Below are 11,405 nucleotides of genomic sequence, written 5' to 3'. Positions count from 1 at the left end.
GATGCAGCGTTGGGACTGCTCCAAATCCTGTTTCAAGTCCAAGGTTCAATCCTGATCCCTTTCCTGGAGCCGCTCTGGAGGTGGGTCTTTGTCGTGCTCCAAATATTCAGGTAAGCACAAGAAGCATAAGAGGTTGAAACAGAGTTCCACTGCTTCCTGCCTTTCCACTCACCTGATGAAGCATGTGGGTGGTGCCAATGGTACCGGTCCCACTCCTGAAGTGGGCCCTCTTTGGAGACTATTCCGCAGCTGGTTCAGCACAACTTGAATTTCCAGGGCCATCGGCAGCACCGCACCAGATCCAAGAGTTCAACGCAGCTGTGCTCCGGCTCTTCAGATCTCTTCTGACTCCCTCTGCCATGCCTTCAGGCTCTATGGAACCGAGAGGCACTCCGCGTGGATTACCACTGGCAGGTTCATCCTTGGTGCTAGCAGGACTTTCTCAGCCACTTCTGCACTTTCTTCAAGTAACGATGCACCGAGCACCCACCACCACGCCAGGTCAGGGGACGTCAATGCTGATGCTGACATTGCCACCTGAATTGGTGACTCCCATCTTCCTTTTTAACGCTGGTCTGATTTCAAACAACATTGCAACCGAATCAGACTGAGGTCTCAGCATTGGCTTTACCTCAGGCAAACAAGATTATCTCCACTCCCTATTTGGAACGGATTCAGGTAATGAGGGTTATCAGAACGATCATTTCACTCATCCCTATACAGACAAAAATTGGTAGAAGGGCTTGCAAGTCGTTAGTGGGCTGAATCCTTTCCTGTAAGCAGCCCTTTTCTCTCCTCCAGGACCAGTCACAGAAGAATCTGCCTCCTATGTCTTTGTTTATGCGTGGGGTAGCAGAGGTGCTGGACCCACCATGGAGGGGAAAACTAATGCACTGACCGAAGTCTTGCAACCAGGATAGACTGCTCCTGAGTCTCTTCTGCCATTCATTGGGGCATTGACGGAGACCCTCCTAGGGGCTTGGGCTAATCATTGTACCGCTCCTCCTGTGAACATCAGGGATCATAGACACTAGTGTCTCCATTCGCCATCATGCATGGCTCTGATCCACTGAATTTTCAGGCAGTGTCCAGTCCTCGCTGATGGACATGCCATTTGATGGGACTTGCTTGTTTGGGGACAAGGCAGACTCTGCCCTTTAGCGTTTCATGGAGAGTGGGGCATTCACTCGCTCTCTCTGCCACTCTACCAATCCTCACCAGCACCAATTCCCCCAGCCTTTTCATGGCTTCGTAAGAAGCATTCCTTACCGTCCGCTTATCCCACCCCAACAGGGAACCCAGTAACTTCACACTAGAGGCCGTGTTGCTCACCGCCCCTGTTGTCAATTTAAGCATACGGTCCAGTCCTCCCCTGCAGCCCCACCTGCCAACCCTCTTTAGTGTACCCTCGTAGGCTCACAGCCACCCAGTAATTGTCAGAATCCACTCATTCTGTCCAGGTTGCTAAGTGATCACATGAGGTAGGTGGTTCTTTCAAATTGTCCACAACAGTTACGCCTTTACCTTCCTTTCGTCCCCGCTGCACATTCCGGCGTCTACCCAGCGACTGACAGAGGACCGTCTCTCCATTTTGTGGTAGGAAGTGCTAGCCCTTTTAGTCAAAGGGGCTATAGAGAGGGTGCCAGCACTAGAAGTACAGGGTGGTTGCTATTCCCGCTACTTTCAGGTCTTCATCCATTTTAAATCTGAGCTTTCTCTATCTATTCCTTCAAAAGAGAAATTCAGAATGCTCACCCTGGCCCAGGATTTATCTGCCCTCTACCCTGGAGACTATATGGTGGTGCTGGAACTGCAGGACACCTATTTCCAGATTCCCGTCCTGTCGGTCTATCAGCGCTACCTGTTGTTCGTAGGCCAGAGGAACATTTCCAGTTAGCTTTGCTCCCCTTTGGACTTGTCAGCGCCCCTCCGGTGTTCATGAAAGTGATGGCGGAGGAGGTACCAAACCTTTCAGGATTGGTGGTGACGACTGACTGAGGGTGGGCTCACCCCAGGCAGGTAGTCACCACCTCTAGACATGGCGAATTTTCCAGTCATCTTTGGGGTTCACTATAAACGTGCCAAAGTCACACGTGGCTCCTTCTCAGATGATCCCCTTCATCAGAGCCATTCTGGACGGGGTTAGGTTGTGTGCCTTTCCCAAGGAAGGAGATTCCAGGCCATTCAGGCTATGATCCTGATCTTTCTGCCTCAATCCTGGATTTCGGTGAGGTCGATTCTGAAGGTGCTGGAACTGATGACCTCCGACATCCTACTGGTCAAGCATGCCAGGTACATATGCTGGCTCTGCAGTGGGATCTGAAGTCCCAGTCGGCCCAACATCAAGGGTTCCTCTCTGACCATGTTCAGATTTCAGAGGAGACTGCAAAAGGTCTGCAGTGGTGGCTAATGGACAACAACTGAAGGTTTGACCTTCCACCACCTTCTTTTCCATGTATGCACTAGTGTTTATTTTCAGAGAGCTGCCTGGCTCCCAACACGCCGGAATCTGACGCCATTTGTAAGGCTCCTGATACTTTTAAACTGTTTTAATGGGTTTTTAGCAACGTTCTCCCTTCTTCATTCGTTTGTATTGCTTTACTAGTATTTGTGCAGGTCAAGGGAGCTTGCTCTTGCTCAAAAGGGGTTGCTGGACCCCATTTTCTCTTTGATTTCCCCGCACAGTTTTGCACCGAGGAGTGCTTGGACAGGTCCCCCTCTACCCACCCCAGATTTTGTACTTGAAAAACAATCAAACATTGTGTCTGCACAGTGAACGTGCAGAAGGTGCCCCTAAGGCAAGCCCGTCTGTGCTCAGGCTGCCCTCAATGCCAGCCACTATGCCGGTCGGATTCCAGACCATGAACTGCTTTTTCAGTATTCAAGGATTGATCTGCTTACTATGCGTCCCCATCGTAAGAAGCTTTGCTGCTCTTTATTTGATCCCTCATTGACGATTGACCCGCAATCTTGCCCTAATTGTTCTATTACATTCCTTAATTCTGAAGTTAACTCAGTCGCTAGGGAGGAACAAATGTTATCTATAGCTTCGACTAAATGGCAACTATTTCATAGCACATTAATCAATGCAAGATCAGTCATTAAAAATAAGTTTGAATTCTTCGAATTCCTTCAAAACTAAGACCTAGATTTGGCCTTTGTCACGGAAACCTGGGCCGATGAGACCTCAGGCCGAGACCTAGTTTTGGCCATCCCTGATGGCTAATCCATGCATAGACTTGACCGCTCTGGTAAGAAAAGCAGTGGACTAGCCAAGGTCTCCCGAAATCACATATCGCGCAGTTTCTCACAGATCGCCTAGACTAATGTCTAATTTCCTAACTAAGTTTGTCAGTTATTGGAAACCAAGGCTGAGTCTGGTGATTTTACTGTTCTCCGTGATTTCAGTTTCCATTTGGAAAATTTTGAAGATACAGACTCAGAATATGTCTAGGCCTGACTCAGTCACAGCCTCATCTCATTCCGCACTATAAGCTCGATGGTATCTTTGCGGACAACTTGTCATGATCATTCTTAACGACTCTGCAATTCAAAATGCTCAGATCACGCAGCCATGATGTTTAACTTAAAACTTGAGATCGAGCTTAGGAAATACTTTCTCTCTAGTCCCAATAAACCGCTTCCTCTGGCATGAAATCGATTCTAATGCGCTTGAAAATACACTATTTTATTTATTTATTTTATTTATAAAGTTTTATATAGCGCTAGCTAGACCCGTGGGTATCAGAGCGCTTTACATACACAAAATAAAATAAAAATTGCATAACATCGTAGGACATGAGGATGCATAAAGATATAAGCAAGGACATAATACTTCTGTATCCAGTGAGGGGAGACAGACGCAGGTGGTTGATACAGTCAGATAATCACCATCCTTGAAGGTCAGAGTAAGGGGGGGCGTTCATTAGGTTATTGATGCCTAGGTTAGTTGACTTGGTCGGTAAAGTATTGGTTGAGGAGAAGGATTTTCAGGTCCTTTTTGAAGCAAGAGAAGGAAGGGTTGCATCTGAGGTCGATGGGGAGTGCGTTCCACATCCTGGGTACGTTACCCGAGAAGGACTGGCACTGGGTTGTTTTCTTTTTCAGTTTCGGAGGGATGAGAAGTGAGTTGGTGCTTCTCAGAGTTCTGGATTTTCCTGCTTTTACTAGTTTGCTGTTTAGGTAGTTGGGGGAATTGGGCGTGAAGGGCCTTGTGTGTGATGCAGGCTAGTTAGTAAATACATCTACCTTCCACGGGAAGCCAGTTGAGAGCGTTGAGGGTTGGTGAGATGTTCAGTTATGAGTCGAGCTGCCATATTAAGGACTGACCTTAGTGGGGCTAGGTGAGCTTTTGGTGACCCTGTTAGGATGGCGTTTCCATAGTCCAGTTTAGAAAGGGCTAGGGATTGTACAATTGTCTTGAGATCATCTTGAGGAATTAAAGGTTTAATTTTCTTGAGGTGTTTTAGAGAGTAAAGCGCACTTTTTGCAGAGTTCTTGATGTGGTCCTTCATTGACCATTTCTTATCCAGGGTAATGCCTAGTGACTTTACCGAGTCGGATAGGACAAGGGAGTAGTTTAGAGCATCAAGTTCCTTTAGCCAGTTTTGAATTGGCAGGTGGTTACTTTTCGGAGAGAATAGTATTAATTCCGTTTTGTCCGGGTTCAGTTTTAAGTGGTTTGCGTTAAACCAGGATTGGATCTTGGTTAGCGTGCCATTGAGGTGTCGGACTTCACTGGGTGATTATATTTTGTAGTATATTTGAGTGTCATCTGCATATAGATGGTATTGAACCCCTGCTTGTTTCGGAATAATTGCAAGGGGTTCTATGCAGAGATTCAAGAGGGATGGTGAGGGGATCGATCCTTGCCGGACTCCCAAATTTGACTCCTGTTGGTACAGAGAGGCAGGATTTGATTTTAATCTGTTGCGAGCAGTGCTGAAGGAAGATAGTATACCATTCAAGTACTGTGCCATTAATGCCAGAGCGTCTCTTCAGAGTCTCAAGCAAAGCTCGATGGTTTATTGTGTCAACTGCCACTGATAAGTCGATGAGGAGACAGGCTTCACCTTCATCTAAGGCTCTGTGGATATCATCTGCAATATTGAGCATTGCTGTTTCGATGCTACAACCTTTCCTGAAACCCAACTGAAAGGTGTCGAGGAGGTTGAAGTCATCAATATGTTTAAGTTGTTGGAGAACGCACTTATCCAATGTTTTAGCTAGGAACGGAAGGGTGGAGATAGGTGTGAGGTTGTTGAGCTCGTTGGGATCTGCCCCTGATTTCTTGAGTATAGGTGTGATTTCTCCTAGCTGAAGGGAGTCTGGGACACAACCTGATGTGAGAGAGGAGTTTATGATTTTTGTCGAGAAAGGGGTAATGATGTGGTTGAGTTTTTACACTACAATTCTCTTCACACATGCTCACTATTGGTCTTGATCACGATGCTCAGGAATATCACTTGGCTTATTCCAGCTTTCAATCAACTGGCCCTTTCTAAATTAGTCCGCACTAGGAGACGAACGCCCTCTCAATCGTGGTTTTCTGAGAAATTAAAACTACTCAAACAGTCTTGTAGATGACAGGAGCACCGTTGGAGGCAGCGCTATGATCCCAACGAAAAAGTGGTATATAAACAACAAAATCTTAAAATAACAAGCATTGGCATAGCCAATAGTTCTCGCCTTTGGGACCTTGTAAGTGGGTGCCTCTGAGGAACGGAGAGCTCGAAGAAACAAAAGCGGTAAATAAAAATAAACAAATCAGCCATGCACTTTAAACATAATAATTTTCTTGCAAAGCAACAACAAAAAATACACACTATTACTGCACACCCCTTGCCTTACGTTGTGGGTGCTAAAATAAGGAAGGTTGTGTATTTGGGCATAAGCGAAAGCTGAAATATCGAACAAAAGTACCTGCTGCGCAAGTTTCTTTGTTGCGTTGACATATTTGAGAAGACACATCAGTAGCACAGACGGGATTTGTGGACCGCTGTATTATTGTGGTCAGGATGAATTAATCTTTGCACTTAGACAAAGTGCTTAATTTGTGCCGGTTGTTACAGGTGGTGGGCACCAGCAGTTATTTCTGGGGACCAGGACTTAGTTTTCGTAATTAGAGTTTGAACTGTCGCTGCGAGCATCGGAGGAGCGGTTTATGGGCTCGCTGCAGAAGAAAGGAAATGTATATTCCCGTGGTGATCTATGTGGCGCCTTATGGAGTCCACATAGCACTTAAAATGTATGTGCATATGAATTCAACTTTCTTGATCCTGCTCACACTTTAACCTGTACTTAATTTTTCGGAAAAAAATAAATGCTAGGGCTTTCTTTAGGATGTAATTTTCGCCTGCACTGCCCATTGCCACTGTCAGCACTGCCAACTACAGTAACACAACTACTAACCATCACACTCCTACAGTTAGGAAGGTATGTTAAGAGTAAATTAGAATCTCTCTCCTACCAATGTATTGAAATCACTTCAAGAGATAAACACCCGCAAACCCCGCCCACCTCATGACTTTGTTGATGACTCCCTCGCATTGCTTAAAATAATTCTTGCAAAATGTTAATACCATTATCTCATATAAAAAACTAAATTTTTCAAACAGAAGGTTTCGTGTCCATGAATTATGTTGAAAAGGCATCATAAGAATCTACTTTAAACATACACTGTTCTGTAGTAGGGGATCTCTGTGTATAGTCATAATCTATGAATAATCCCCGCCCATGTGCGGGGACCCCGGAGCAATCAAAAATATCTCTTAAGCTGTCCCGCATTTGCAAACCTGCAAAGACACTTAAGAGACAGACAAAATAATACAGCCTAATCACAACAAGGCTGCACTGGCCAGCACTTCCTCTGAAGTGAACACAAAAGCCAAAATAAAGTTTAAATGTCATTTTTATTCACATTTGACATGTTCCTTTATTATCTCACACTCCCTTCACCAAAATCCCTTTAAACAATAGAGAGGAAGGGGTGGACAGACAAGCCCTATAGGCTGTCATTATGTGTCTGCTAAAGGGATACCGTGCCTTTAAGAAACTCTCCAGAGCCCCCCGGTATCCCAGGATGCACAGCCAACCCAAGTTACTTCCAGTTCTTTTTTCCGGCTCCTGCTGGCAGGACCCTGGAGCATTAGCTCTTCATTTTTTGAGCTTTTATTCATTTTGAGTGATTTTTTTTTTCTGGATTTGAAGTTTCATTCGACGTCTTTGGCCTTTCTCTACATTCTGCTGTGGTTTTTTGGCAGAATTTCTGCAGTTTGCTTGCCTCTATAGCATCGGATTTGAACACCTGTTTAGCGAGTGCTTTGACTGCGGTAGGTCATAAAGGCCAAAGCTGAAGCTCACAGAGTTCGTCTTCTGTGCTTGCCTGTGTCTTATGTTTGACACCTGTTTAGGCTTCTTCTTCAGCCCCTGGGTAAGGAGAGGGTAGGTCCTCTACCACGTCCCATGCGGTGGCCTCGGGGGCTTTCCCCAGCCGGTCAGCATCGAGGACGGCGACGTCGAGAGCAGGTGTGACGCCAATGCTCTCCGTCGACCCAAGAAAAGGCCCACGTCAAGGAGGCTGCTGAGCCATGACGTCGAGAGCCATGACGTCGAGAGCCATGACGTCGAGAGCCATGACGTCGAGAGCCATGACGTCGAGAGCCATGACGTCGAGAGCCATGACGTCGAGAGCCATGACGTCGAGAGCCATGACGTCGAGAGCCATGACGTCGAGAGCCATGACGTCGAGAGCCATGGCGTCGAGAGCCATGACGTCGAGAGCCATGACGTCGAGAGCCATGACGTCGAGAGCCATGACGTCGAGAGCCATGACGTCGAGAGCCATGACGTCGAGAGCCATGACGTCGAGAGCCATGACGTCGAGAGCCATGACGTCGAGAGTCATGACGTCGAGAGCCATGACGTCGAGAGCCATGACGTCGAGAGCCATGACGTCGAGAGCCATGACGTCGAGAGTCATGACGTCGAGAGCCATGACGTCGAGAGCCATGACGTCGAGAGCCATGACGTCGAGAGTCATGACGTCGAGAGTCATGACGTCGAGAGCCATGACGTCGAGAGCCATGACGTCGAGAGCCATGACGTCGAGAGCCATGACGTCGAGAGCCATGACGTCGAGAGCCATGACGTCGAGAGCCATGACGTCGAGAGCCATGACGTCGAGAGCCATGACGTCGAGAGCCATGACGTCGAGAGCCATGACGTCGAGAGCCATGACGTCGAGAGCCATGACGTCGAGAGTCATGACGTCGAGAGTCATGTCGTCGAGAGTCATGACGTCGAGAGCCATGACGTCGACGCTGATGCTTGACGTCGACGCTGATGCTTGACGTCGACGCTGATGCTTGACGTCGACGCTGATGCTTGACGTCGACGCTGATGCTTGACGTCGACGCTGATGCTTGGCGTCGACGCTGAGGCTAGACGTCGACGCTGAGGCTTGACGTCGACGCTAGGGCTTGACGCTGAGGCTTGACGTCGACTCTGATGCTTGCCGTCGACTCTGATGCTTGCCGTCGATACTTGACGTCGACGCTGATGCTTGACTTCGACGCTGATGCTGGGCGTGGACGCTGCAGCTTGACGTCGACGCTGATGCTTGACGTCGACGCTGATGCTTGACGTCGACGCTGGTGCGTGACGTCGACGCTGGTGCGTGACGTCGACGCTGGTGCGTGACGTCGACGCTGGTGCGTGACGTCGACGCTGGTGCTTGACGTCGACGCTGGTGCTTGACGTTGATGCTTGGCGTCGACGCTTGGCGTCGACGCTTGACGTTGTTGCTTGATGTCGATGAGATGCCTGCCGTCGGTGCGATGCTTGACGTTGGTCCGAGGCTTGCCGTCGATGCATGGCTGGACGTCAATGCATGGCTGGACGTCGATGCATTGCTTGACGTCGAAACGCTGTTTGACGTCGAGGCGCTTGGCGACGCGGCGCAGTGATGCTTGACGTCGATCGCCGTCGAGGCGCGGTGATGCTCGACGTCAAGGTGCCGAAGGAGGTTCGACACCGCTGTGGTGGTGCCGTCGCAGTGCTGATGACGTCGCAGTAATAGTGAGGTCATGGGTGACGTCGAGGGGTCATTACTGGCGCTCGATGGCTAGGTCCGGTTCTGGACCTCGCTCTGTTGTGGGCCTACCATCATAGGCGGGGACTTCGTTTTCCCGGCAGCGTCGACTCTCGACGCTGAGCTGGCGGCGAGGGACCCTTCGGAGTCTGGGGCTACTTACACGTGGTCCGCTCGGAAGCGCGGGACTTTGGTCCCCTCGCTTAGCAGTGTCTGCGTACCGGCTCACCATCTTGGTCGCCTCCTGCTCCGTCCCCACGGGTGATACCACGGGGATGCCGCAGAATTCTCTCCGGCTCATCTCCCACTCACCGGGGGGCCTGTGGCGCCTCGGCCGGCGACCCCCCCCCCCCCCCTCCGTGGAATCTTGATGTCCCTAGCACGAGGTCTCGTGTGGGGGCGTCGGTCCCATGGAATCCGCTGTCTTCCATAAGGTCCCGTCGTCACCGTTATGGAAGTTCTCGGGTCAGGCATGCCAGGGGGGCCTCTTACGTGAATAGGGAGAGGTGCTCTCCTGTTCTTACGACCCTCTGGCTGGGCCGTTGTGGTGATCCCTGTGTGCGTTCCTTCACCGACGTGTGGATCTCCTGCCCAGAGACAGGGATAGTCTACAGGGCATGATGGTTGCGGATATATATATATATATTCTTAGGCTCTGCAGCAGATGTTTCGCTTCAGGCGCATCCCGGGCTTTGCCGTGGGTTTTGTTCTACGGCGACGTTCTGGTCTTCGACGGAATCTCTGCAGCCTGCGCAGCAGTGTGTTTCTACTCTCCTTCTCTGCCGCAACTCTTGTGCTCCCATGCGGATAGCGAGGCGCCATTGAGTCATTTTGGGGCTGACCGCCGTGCGACTCTTCCGGTTTCCCTCCAGCGCTCCCTCCACCTCACTCGCGCTCTGTGCGCGAGTTGTAGAAGGAGGCCACCTCCGTCTTCCAGTAAAGGAAGATAGACTCGGCTCCTCTGGGACGGACTGGACAGGGATGGTACTCACCGTTCCTTCTAGCGTGCAAGGGAGACATGACCGAGTTTGGACCCACGTTCGGCGGGCGACAAGCCGACTCGTGGGATCAAAGAGTAGTACATTCCGGTGGGGGTCTCTGCATTGGGTTTCCCCTCAACCTCCTCAGGGTGACTGACTATGCAGCGGGGGAAATATCGCGAGTTCCTGTTTTTCACAGTGGGCAACGGCCATTATCATTGCTTTGTGCCTCCTTTCGGCCTGCAGCCTACACCTTGGAATGTTCCATACGCTAGGCCGTGGTGGCTGCGCATATGAGAGTCACAGTGGCTTTGTCTCTCCGTTTCTGAACGGCTGGTTGATCAAGGCAGCTACTTTCGGGTAGCGCGCCTGCATTTCACTTGGACTCTTTCTCTCTCTCTCTCGCTCTCTCTCTCTCGCTTACTTCGTTTGGGCCTCCGCACCGACCTCACAAGGTCTGTCGTGACTCAACGGCTGTGTGCCCTTCGAAGGGGAGACGCTCTTCGATCCTTCGTAGGGCTCGAGTTCTTGTATTATTACCCTCCCCCCCCCCCCCCCAACGGTGGGGCAGGTCTCGTCTCTGACGGTTGGTTGGTCAGGGCACACTCCTTTCAGAAGCGCAAGCGCACTCCCTCCAGACGTGCGTTCTCTTGAACAAGCTGGGGTGACACGTCACCATGTCCAAGTCGGTCCCGGCGCCGTTCCAGTGCATATAGTACGTGGCGGCCTCCATCTCTACGCTGTCAGTAAGCGTGTCTCCTTCGGCGGAAAGACGATGGTCACTCCTTCGGTAGGCTCAGGCCCTTGTGACCGCTCCATCGGAGGGGCTTGTGACGACGAGATTCGGCTGTCGCTGCATGCTCTTCAGTCGCTGGAGTGGTGGTGTTCGGGGGACAATCTCCTCAGTCGGGCCCTCTTCACAGGGGGTATGGTCGCAGACGGAGATGACTTACCACATCAACTTTTTGGGAAACTCAGAGCAGTACCCTTGGCCCTGCAGGCGTTCCATTCCTCCTTCAAGGCAGACTCCCTGCTCGTTCAGACGGACAATCCTACTTCCATGTATTGCATCTACAAGCAGGGGGGCTCCCGTTCACGCACGCTGTCTCGGGAGGCGCAGGCCATCTGGTATTTGCTAGTGACCAGGAACCTACCGATCACGGCTACACATTTGCTGGGAGTGCAGAATGCCCAAGCCGTTGCGCTCAGCAGGCTCGTTCACGAGAATCACGAGAGGGTGCTAAACGGCGACGTGCTGATAGACGTCTTCGCAGAGTGGGGCTCCCCGGATGTCGATCTGTTCGCTCGGGCAGAAGACAGCAGAGGCTGCGACT

This window comes from Triturus cristatus, chromosome 4_1 (assembly GCF_964204655.1).
Source record: "Triturus cristatus chromosome 4_1, aTriCri1.1, whole genome shotgun sequence".
Taxonomy (NCBI): Eukaryota; Metazoa; Chordata; class Amphibia; order Caudata; family Salamandridae; genus Triturus; species Triturus cristatus.
The sequence above is the reverse complement of the archived record's forward strand: the minus strand, read 5'-3'. Positions refer to the sequence as shown.